This window comes from Alligator sinensis, unplaced genomic scaffold (genome assembly GCF_000455745.1).
Source record: "Alligator sinensis unplaced genomic scaffold, ASM45574v1 scaffold602_1, whole genome shotgun sequence".
Classification (NCBI taxonomy): domain Eukaryota; kingdom Metazoa; phylum Chordata; order Crocodylia; family Alligatoridae; genus Alligator; species Alligator sinensis.
The window spans coordinates 1,896,162-1,907,346 of record NW_005841976.1 but is presented as its reverse complement, the minus strand read 5'-3'; the positions used below and the strand labels follow the sequence as shown (position 1 = coordinate 1,907,346).

The window sequence follows — 11,185 nt, the reverse complement described above, 5'->3', positions numbered from 1 at the left end:
CCCTTTAACTCACAGAACATAGGTACAGGCCCCTCACTCCCAAGCCACTGCCCCCTGGCCCTGCTGGTTCCCCTCACTCTCCCTTCACCCCCCACTACAACCCCCCAACCCTGCTGGTACCCCTCATTCCCCCCCTGGCCCTGCTGGTGTACCTCACTCCCCACCCACAGGCCCCCCAGCTCTGCTGATGTACCCACAGCCTCCTTTCCCCCAGCCCTTCCAGAGGGGGCCTCCAGCTGCCAGGGCTATGGGGCTTGGGACCCGGGTCCACAGCCAGCGACCAATCCCTGGCTGCTACCCAGGGGAGGCAGTGGCTGCTGCAGTGTACCAGAGCATGGAGCCTGGCTACCCATCTCCCATAAGCACCACAGCTGGAGCAGAGCCTGTGTGTGTGGTGGGGTGGGGGGGGGGGGGGGGGGGGGGGGTGTGCAGCTAGCTTCTGCAGGCTTGGGCAGGGAGGGGCCAGCTCCTCTCTGATGTGCACACTCTCAGGGCTCCCGGGGGGGCCCTGTGCCCCCCAGATCTACATGTAGGGTGGGGGTGGGAGCAGGAGCAGGCTGCCTGCTGTGGGCTCAGGCTTCCGGACCTCCTACCCCTCCCCCGGGAGCTCAGTGGCCTGGCAGAATGGGGCCAGACAGGGAAGCTCCTTCCATACTGGGTCACACCTGCTGGGCTGCAGAGAGCCTAGGGGAGGGCAGCAGGGCAGGGAGCCTGAGCCTGCCTCAGGCAGCCCACACCTGCATGTGCCCTCATCCTGTGCACAGCTCTGGGTGGCACAGTTCCTCCCTGCCCCCCTAGAAGTGTACAGAGCAGTGGAGAGCCAGCCCTTCCCACCACCTATCCCCTGGATGAGCCACTCATGGCCCTGTCCTGTTTCATGCTGGGGCCCTGCGGTTGCATGTTCCAGCCTTGGACCCCACGCACAGCCCCGCTGAGCAGCAGTTTCAGCTTTGCCCAACTCCCTCCTTCCCTATGAAGGCTCAATTCCTCCCCCCCAACCAGACTTACCTGCAGAAGCAGCTCTCCAGGCTGCCTAGCAGCCATTTGCATATACATGCACACAGTGCCCCTTGCCTGACTGCCCTCCTCCCACTCTCCCCAGCACCTTGCAGGCTGGAACTCTGCCAGCCTTCAGAGAGTTCTTTGCAAAAATGCAATATCTGCATGTTTCTCCATTAAAATGAGAAATCCATGGTTTTTTCCATGGGAAACAGAAAACCTGGATCCCTTTTTATGATGCATAAAAAAATATATATATATATCACACATTCTTTTCACAAGAAGAGTAAGGATGTTGGCAACAAGGCTCTGCTTTGGTTCCAACTTCATAAGTTCTTGTGGCCCAACTAGATTTCTTCTGTACATCAGCCGACTAGGATGTGCACTGCATATTATTCCTGTGCATCCGTTAAAGGCTGCTACATGTTGGACCACAGGATTGGAAGGTACCACTTGTAAGCCAACAGTGTGCCTTTGTTGCCAAGAAGGCTAATGGCATCCTGGGCTGCGTTTGTAGGAGTATTGCCAGCAGATTAAGGGAAGTAATTATTGCCATCTATTCAGCACTGGTGAGACCACATCTGGAGTACTGTGTCCAGTTTTGCTCACCCCCGCTCCCAAGAAACAGCATGGACAAATTGGAGGGAGTCCAGCGGAGGACAACAAAAATGGTTAGAGGCTAGGGGACATGACTTATGAGGAGAGGCTGAGGGAACTGGGCTTATTTAATCTGTAGAAGAGAAGACTGAGGGGGGATTTGATAGCCTTTGACTACCTGATGCAGGGCTCCAAAGTGAATAGAATTAGACTTTTCTCAGTGGTGGCAGATGACAGAACAAGGAGCAATGGTCTCAAGTTGCCACATGGGAAGTTTAGGTTAGATATTAGGAAAAAAAAACCTCTTTCACTAGGAGGCTAGTAAAACACTGGAACAGGTTACCCAGAGAGGCTGTGGAATCTCCATCCTTGGAGGTTTTTCAGACCCAGGTAGACAAAGCCTTAGTGGGGATGATCTAGTCGGAAATGGTCCTGCTTTAAGCAGGGGGATAGACTAGGTGACCTCCTGAGACCCCTTCCAACCCTAATTTTCTATGATTTCTGCCTTCCTGTCCTGCTACCTGGAACGGCAGGCAACTAAGTTACCAATCTTGAGTCCAAAAGTGCCAACAGGAACATCCATGACAGCCCTCCCTCTCCCTCCAACATGCATCCTGAAAGCTTTCCCCTCGTATCTCTGTAACAGATTTAGGAGCTGTAGTACAGAGAACCAAAGGCCTCAGAATAGCCTCAATGTACTGTAGGGAGTGAACAAGAGATACGAAGAGTAGGACTTATGCCTTGGTCCTTTGCAATGGTAGGAAATTTGTAACCTAAAACATGCCCAGATGATCTTAGTAGTGGTTTGTGTCTTCCTTTGTAGGATAGGGCAACACATCTATTCTGTACCACATCAATTCTGGAATGAAGAGACTCACATACATGGTACATTGAAACGGCCTTCATGGACTTCAGCTAGGATCAATAATTCCCCAATAGGAGCATCACCAGCAACGGATATGGTTGCTGTACTAAGTGATGTAGATCTAGTATGTTTCAGAGTGAGGAGCCCTATACACAGCATGTAAAGACCCTCTCTCATGCAGTAAAATTAAGGACACTAGGGAACAGAAAACCCGCCAAATCCAATAAGGCACATTTCTGCCTAATGCTCCATCCACTGGGGAAAGCTGCGGAGTTCAGGAGAGACAGGATTCATGGGCAAACTCTGCTCCAGTTCCTGTGGACATTGGGGTCTCTAGCATGGAAGACTTGATCCTTCCCATCGTTCTGTAGGCCTTTTTCCCTCCACATGCATCCTTCAGGAAAAATGCTTTCTACCCATACTATGTGTTAATTAGAAGTGTTATCTTCAGCATGGATTTGTGCTCAGGTATCTTCTGGGTCTTACAGAAAGTTTGACACCCACCTGCAACCTCTCCTTCTTCATACTACTAGAAATATGCTTGACTGAATAGACTAGAAAGAGCAGGGTATTGAGGAAGTGGGGCACATAGCATGATGGGGAATGAACACTTTGTACTCAAATTTCTAGGTCATGGAAAAGAGCATATTTGATAACGTTTATTCAGCATTTCTGGATCTCTGCATGAAAGACACTCTTCCTAAAATGTGACTCACAATCATTACCATCCACAGTTCTCCAAAATGATGTGAAATAAAAAAAAATAGCCTCTCCAGCCATCCAAAAATGTGTTCATTTAATATTTAAGCTTTCAAAGTGATTATACAATTGGACAGGGTTGTTCTTTGGCTCCTGGCTCTAGCATCCTGATATAGTGCCATATCCTTTGAAAAAGCGAATCAGATATTCTGATATATAAACCCCAGGCACATCTGACTTTGAATAATATATCAAGCATCTCCGAATAAAATCTCATAATAATTTAATCAACATCCTTGGAGCCTTCATTGTGGAAATCTGCCAAGAGAGACAGGGACAAGGTGGACGCCTCGATATGCCTCTGTGGCCTATGATGTTAAAGCTATGCTGATGTAATGCATTGCTAGTGGGCTTCCCATCTCTGCTAAGGCTGATGACAGCTTAACGAAGAGCAGTGTGAGAAGCAACTGCATGTCCTAGTTAGCAGATCGCTGGATCAAGAATCAGGAAACCTAAGTTTTATTCCCAGCTCAGCTACTGGCCTGCAGAGTACTATTGGGCAATTCATCATGCCTCCATTTCCCATTCTACTCTGTCTATGTATATTGTAAACTGTTTTGAGCAGGGGCTGCCTCTCCCCGTGTTAAAGCATGGAGCATGGGATCTATGGTGTTACTATGATAAAGAACAACATCTAAATATCAAGCGAGCTCCTACTCAGAAAAATGACCATATAAAATGATATTCTCTTTCTCCAGTCTTCGCTATACATTAAATGTATTTGCTAGGTTTAGCACAGCTGCCAAGTCCATCAGCGCTGAGGAACCCAGGTAAATGTCGGCAGGATTCTTTTCTGATGCATTGCAGTTGCCTGGAGGCAAGGAAGAACTCCTTTTAGTGCAAGATGTTCCATGACCTGCAGTCCATGACAGAGCTTTATGAATGACTGAATTTGGGGTTCATTGGCAATTCCCCCAAAAAATCAAAATTATTTCAGGTCAACCCGAGGGAAAGTTTTCAGGAGCTCTCAGCAAGCCATAGTAGCAACAGCAATAGTTTGATCCTAAATTACATGTTTTGTTTCCTTTTCAAACATTTTTAATTTCAATTTTTAAATAAAACTGAAGGAAACTGGAATCATAATTTCAAAGTAAAACCTCAAAATGGCCTGCTTAAAAATATATATTTTTTAAATTATTTAATTTAACCTTTTTTGCTACCTTAAAAATCAGACAAAACTGTGACATGCTGTGGTGTTGCCAAATACACATTTTTCATGGGAAAAATAGTTTTGCCCCATAAAATTCATACAACTCTATTCTGCAGAACTCAGATCATAAAACTCTACTGTTCCATTCAGGTTTTAGAATCAAAAACATTTTAACACAAACTTTAACTGATACATGCATATGTAGCACCACTCTCATCAATTTTTGGCTTCAGTTTAAGCAGGCAACATAGCTTTGGTTTTTCCTCTACCTATACAACATCACCAGACACACGCTGTCCTCCCCAAACAATACTCATGTTCTGATTGTGTACTTAGGAGGAAAAATATTGGCTACTGACCCAGATCTGCTTACCTGGCAATATTTGGAGACAAACTCAACCTACGAAAACTGAGCCTGGCAAGCAGCAAGACAGCCAAGACAGTAAAATATGCATCCTTTGGGAGACAATTATCTTCAAAGGGACCATCTAACAATGGCCATCAGCATATCATTCCATGGTCAATTCCCATCTGAAATATCAAGGACAGGATTTTTTTTTATATAACTCACTCATATTAGCTTGTTTTTATTTATTTATTAATTCAGCAGGCTACAGGTGGCTTTTTAGGAGAAGGAAGCACTATACAGTTTGTGACAGAAAGGATGAAAACCCCCTTGGTCCCTCAAGCAATGTCTCAGTTGTAACAATTTTTCAAATGCCAGCACTGTTGAGGGATGTCCCTTTCATTTTCACTTAAATAAATCCATCCAGCGGTGACATGAAAAGAGCAAACAACAGTTGATGCAGAGCAAATGCATTAGACAAACTCTCTCCCGCACCTACACGTATAAGTACCTTTGGAGACCAGAGGGATTATTCCACAGATGGTAAATTGTCTGACATGTATGCAAGCTGACAAGGGTTTTCAACCTTCAATTATTATACAGAATCATTTTCTATTTAACGCAGGATTTCTGCCCCTGAACTTCACTTTATATTATTATTTGTTGGAGGGCTACTGTCAGCTTCAGGGCAAGAGTACTTCCAAGACTGCAAAGTGCCATTTATAACTGCCTGCATAAAGATTAGGAGATAAAATTAGAATCTAGGGTGACTTAACTTGTTCAGGTAAAGCTGCTAATCAGCCCCAAGACACATACTCCTGGACAAACTGGACGACAGAAAGCATTAACGAGCTTCTCTTCAATCTTAATACTTTGCAATTCTGCTGCAGTCAGTACTGTAAACACCAAGTACACAGATGGCAGAGCATTGGTGTCAGCTGTAAGTACTGCCTCCAAGCTATTTGAAACATTCATCCATGCATTCCTTCTCCATCTCGCCTGGTATAACTCCATAGGTATCTCACTGGTGTTGGGACTCCTGGGGTAAACTGAACCCACTGCAGAAACTTGAACTAAGGTCTCTTATGACTTTGGTTGTCAGTAATGAGTGGTGGTCTATTGTGGGGAGATTTGGGGGTGGGGGAGAGGGGGTACCCTTTTTCCCTAGAAAGGAAAATAAAACTTATTCTGTTTATTGTCACCCTGCCTAGCCTGACACCTTGACTCAGTCATTTGGTCCCTTTTTTCTTTCTACTTGAAGTAGCCACTCTGGCCGACCATATTTTGGAGCTTTACAAAACAAATGGTACTGGCAGCTTCACACAGTGTGTTTGGTTAACAGATAGATTTTATGGTGCTACATAAAACTGATAACGGGTCATAATCTTAGTCAGCACACAAAGTGTATATAACTTCAGCCAAACATTTATGAACACAATCAAAATTAGCCGGAAGAAAGCAGTCTATTTTCTACTTGCCAGTAAATCTCCTCTTTGAACAAGAAATAAATCGCAGCAGTAATGGCACCATATTTATGCCATTTCCATTTAATTCCTCTTCTTCACAAAGGAATATTTTGGTTGTTAAACATAAAATAACATGCTCACAGCAGGTGTTGCTAAATATATAAGTGTGCCCAAACAGCCAAGCTGCCTCTATAGACAGAGAACTGTGCCTCAGCACAAAATGGCAGAATAAAGCTCCACTAGGAACTACATAACAACCAACTGGCGAATAACAACAATAGAAGAGACTAATGCTCATGAAAATGCACTGTCTCACCATCAGCTGTGTGTCATTCTGAGACAATCAAATGGACTGTAAGGGCAATTTCCATCCAAGCTTGCTATAATGGCAGGTTTGCTATTTGAACAACATATCTTATATCAGTTACCATAATCTATTTATTTATAATTGGGGTTATGTTCCATTATTTATAGACCTTGATTAGATTGCACTCATTCTTTTGTCAGCCGATGAACCAGAAACAAGAAGTGCAAAACACAATGGCCTCTGCACAAATGCCTGGAAATGAATGGTATAACCACTAGGCCTGCATGAAGCAGCTAGCATTTGCATCCGATTCAGCTGATTTGGGGGACACTGATTTGATTTAGTGATTCAAATCACTGTCCCAATTCCATTCGGCCTAATATGATTCAGAGATTCAGCTGCTACCGAATCTCCAAATCAGGCAGGCCAGGCCCGTCCCCACCCACTCTCCCAGCCCGGCAATGGCTGCCCCGCCAGCCCCAGCTCTCCGTTTTTGTTTTAAAAAAAAAATAAAAATAAAAAAAAAAGCTCCGACACAGTGGGTGCTGCCAGGCAGGGGGCGATCCCCACTGCCCCACACTATATGGGGGGCTCTGCACAAGCCCCCCAACCCCCTCCTCACTTCCCCAGCCCTTCCAGGTGCCCCATCCAGGCCAGCTCCAGCCCTTTAAGAAAAAAACAAAAAAAACCCATAGTCACCACTCATGCCAGTGGGGGGTGATCCCCGCTGCCCCATACCATGGGGGAGGCTCTTCCACAAAGCCACTGCAGGAGCAGTGAGTCCCGGGGCTTTTCTTGGTTTTTTTCTTTTCTTAAAGAGCCAGAGCAGGCTCAGGTGGGGCACCCACAGGGGGCTCATACAGAGGCCCCCATGCAGTGTGGGACAGTGGGGAGCAGCAATGATTGTTCTCCACCTGGCAGTACCTGCTGAGCACCAGGACTTTTTTTTAAAAGGCTGGGAGCTGGGGCAGGTGGGGACAGCCATGGAGGGGCTAGGGGAGCAGGAGAGGGGGTTGGGGGGCTGGCAGGGATCCCCCCATGTTCCCCTGCCCCAAGTACTTACCACCTCGGAGTCAGCTGCAACCGGAGGGGACTGCCCAAATCATCAAAGCTCTCCAGATCTTTTCCGAAGATTTGGAGAGTTTTGAATCAATTTGGACCTTTAAATTGGTCCCCTGAATCAATTTGGATTCGGAGATTCAGCCACTGAATTAGGTCAAATCTCCTCCAAATCAAATCACCACCCGAAGCTTTACACAGCCCTAATAACCAGGTCTAATTATGAGTTGATTTTACACCTGGTTAAGGGACCAGAGACAAGATTAACATTGCTGAAATCCTAGTTTTCACCACCATAACCTCTTCTAATTGTTACTCAGCACATCTTTTCAGAGCTAAATCTACCTAGAGGGCTCTCTAAATGCACAGTATTTTTGCCCTGCAAGTTTTAGGAGTTTTCCCCCCAGCCTTTTCCATATTAAAATTAATACATCATTTTTGGCTCATTGTCTTGCTTTAATGAGACTATTATTTTGAACAAAGCTGGTCATAAATGAAACAATCACATCCACAAAACAGCTCATTGCTCTTTTGGGATCAAAATGAGCAGCAAGATGAAAGCTCTGTCAGCCTTTAGATGGTGTGGTGCTTAAAAAAAAACAAACAAAAACCCAGGAACAATTTAAACATCTCCTAGAAATGTGATTCTGTATCTAGAAACTACCAAGGGATTGTTCTGCAAACTGCACTTCCAGAGAGCACAGGCTTTCTCTCTTCTACTGCAGAGTGTTAGCAACCAAAAGCAACTGTTATCAGTGACTTATGCTGATGCAAACTTTTCAGATCCACTCATTAATCTAGCATCTGGATGCCTCTTAATCAGAGCTGCAAGGTTACTTTAACACTCCCCATGGCTTATGCTCCTTGGCAAGTCTTGCTAGTTCATGAAACAATTTGTTACTGTCCATGTTTCATGGAGAAAGATGCTGAAAATTGTCACTGATCACACCGTCATTCAGATATAATGCAAAGCACCTGGAACCTACGCATCTAATGTGTTATGGGGATGGTGTTGGTAAGTACTCAACTTCTTCCTAGTCCTGTGCACAGTGTCAAAGGTTATTTAGCAGGCTGTTTGAACCAACACTGGTGGCACTTAAAGTCTTTATAGAGCTTGCATACTAGCAGCTTTTCTTCCAGGCTGGGATTGCAGTGATCTCACTGATAATCTCCTTAGCACAGCAGGTATTAGTCAACCATCTATGTTCATTCTTCCAAAGCTGCCACAGCCTCTGGCATTCTTTCATCACAATGCCTTGCTGACTAGCTCTGAGAGAGCTCCCACACAAGGGTCAAGGTTGTCTCCGGTCACTGTTGCCATATATCAGATGCGTAGAGCTGTTGCAAGAATTAGTGAAAAGGTTTGGGCTCATTTTCCACAGCCTGCCTGATCTGGGATTTATCTAGGAACATGTTGCATAGACTGAAATTTCAACTGGCAGACACAGGAGTCAATTGTTGGCCAGTGGGAGAATCACCTTGGGAAGCTTTCTACCCTTTCTGTGGGTTTAAAGCAAGTGCTTATGACATCAATAAGAATCATTCTATTGACTTAATGGGCTTCAGTACATGTCCTGGAATGCCTATGGCATCTTAATTGCTAGGTAATACAAAGGGGCAGCAGAAACCACAGGATATTCCCGCCTACCTTTTACATCTCATTAGGCAAAGATTTGTGACTTAAGGGTACTTGTGCTCCTAAAACATCTCTGATGCTTTTGAAAGGAGAGCCCTTACTGTTGCAAATTAGTTCACCATAAGCTACTTACTAAGTATTATAAACAAGTCACTTTAAGCGAAAGATCAGCTTTGAGGAAAGCCTACTCACATTCTTTTTTTCCTCTTCAAATACCTCTCATCACAACCTGCACTCCTTCCATTAGACTGAGTTGCGTCTGCTAGCTCCAGTTCTACTCTACAACAATAAAACTTTAACAAACATTTTGACTAATGAAATGAGAAAAAAAAGCTTTAAATGTTTCTGGTGACCAAGAAGAACAGTGTAAATGAGCAATGGGTAAGGCCCATCATATGAAGACTTGAGGTTGTCCTGGTAAAACATGGATTTACAGTTATTTAAAACAGGATGGTGCAAACACACTTTCACCTAAGGCAAAAACCTGAGTGTGGGGAAGCTGAGACAATAATTTAGTGGGAGGAAGAAAGGGGGAGAGGGAGGAGATGATAAAACTCTATTTGTTTAAATTATACACCTATGCCTCAAGTTTATGAAGGCAAGACTTTGGCCAGCCTATGACCTGGGGGATGAGAGATGATCAAAAAGAGCCTTTATCACATCAATCAGGGCTCCTGGACAGAGGTGATATCTTTTATTAGACCAACAAGATTTTTGCACAAAAAAAAAATTAAAAAAAAAAATCTTTAATTGCAAGCTTTCAGGCACAAACACCCTTCATTAGGTATCAGAGAAAAGATTGTAAATGTTATTCTGGTTAGAAATGAAAGTTCATATTTCATAGGATTTCACAGAGGAGTCAAAAATGGGAAAAACCTCTGGGCAGCAGTTCTTAGCTGGTAAGGGGTCTCAGCTCTCCTGTGAGGCTGTGATGATGCAAATTGCCTTAGACAAAGGCAGGAGTGGGATCTCAGGTTTCAGGTGGTCAACCTTGTTTTCACACCATGCATTCTTGGCCAAATCATTCACAGTTGCCATTCTTGAGCTCATCTGAGTGCAAGCAGCTCAGCCCATCCCAAGAGAGAGCCCATCCCAAGAGAGAGGGGAAAGGGTAATGCAACCTGCTAAGGCTCAGGAGAGAATTTCGTGTATGCAAAATACAGTAGAAAGCCCTCTGAGTTCATCTTACTTTAAACCCACCACACAAAATACTTTCTAACACTTGCATTGGTACATTTAGACCAGTGAAACAAAGTAGGCTCAGTACACTTGCAAGAAACTTTGTGACAGGGAGATATTCAATACATGCAACTAGCTCTTTATCCCTATTATCTAATACATTATAGTCTCTTTTCCCAATTAATGTGGATCATTGAGGACCAGGCTCAATGACCCAAAAGGCTCCTTCCACTTCTATGTTTCTTTTAAGTTCTCAGAACACAATGTTAACAGGAAAATTACAGTTATTGTTAGTTAGCTGTGCTATATGCAAGCTGTTGGGGTTTTTTTTTAATAAGTGTTATTCTCTTATACAAGAGGTGTGGTGGCAGAGTAGTGAAGGCGTCTTTCTACCAATCAGAAGGTGGAAGGTCAAGTTTTCTCCAAATTCACACTGAAGGCTGCCATCACCTGTAAATGTGTGCTTGTCTATTATGGCTGGGGAGTGAAGGGTGGATATGGATGACATTAGCTACACTCTCTTGAGTGTTGTAGACTAAGAAACAGGCTTGCCTTAATATTGGCTTGATAGGCCATCTAATATCACATGAGTATTTGATCTTTTGATAAAAAAGTCTTAAGTTTTATCTTAGCAACCCACTTTGTAAGTCAACCCAACTTTGTCCTAAGTCACCTTGCCATACATTCCAATAGGGCTAAGTTAATTTCACCTGAAGATTTTAAGATTTTAAGAAGAGGGACTGGTATATCTGCCCTGTCCACACTGGTACTAGGATACAGAGATGAGATTCCACTATGCTTCCATTACCTTCACCCCCTCCA

General features: G+C 44.3%; 1 long non-coding RNA gene across 2 annotated transcripts; it reads right to left on the bottom strand.

Moving 5' to 3' along the window:
- Positions 1-3,240: 3,240 nt before the first annotated feature.
- On the bottom strand, positions 3,241-7,617 carry LOC102385913. Of its 2 annotated transcripts, none has more exons than XR_323494.1 (3): positions 7,553-7,617; positions 4,744-4,901; positions 3,241-4,031 (listed from the first exon to the last, which is right to left on the bottom strand). It is a non-coding gene; the product is annotated as an uncharacterized LOC102385913 (long non-coding RNA). The 2 variants fall into 2 exon arrangements; XR_323495.2 differs by lacking the exon at positions 7,553-7,617 and adding an exon at positions 7,189-7,276.
- Positions 7,618-11,185: the final 3,568 nt, after the last annotated feature.